Below are 328 nucleotides of genomic sequence, written 5' to 3'. Positions count from 1 at the left end.
AATTTGTTATGTGCATACCACAAGGTACCACACGTAGATTTTCCGTAACTTTCCGTAGGTATCCGCAGAAAAACCGGGTTTTCTGTAGATTTAATCTACGGATCCGTAGATCCGTAGAAAAGGCTCAATTCCGTAGATCTACGGAAATTTCCGTAGATCTGGTAACGCTGCTCCCAAATTGATTTCCCCTACAGTTCCCCTATGACGTCGACTTTTCTCATGTTTATTTCGCTTTGTGCAATATAAAACGATAAAATCAGTAGACACATACAATGACAACCAATTCGACCTAACGACCCTTCCGGCCTAACGACCCTTTCGGCCTAAC

Source organism: Aedes albopictus, chromosome 3, assembly GCF_035046485.1.
Source record: "Aedes albopictus strain Foshan chromosome 3, AalbF5, whole genome shotgun sequence".
NCBI lineage: Eukaryota > Metazoa > Arthropoda > Insecta > Diptera > Culicidae > Aedes > Aedes albopictus.
Note: the sequence above shows the minus strand (reverse complement) of the source record.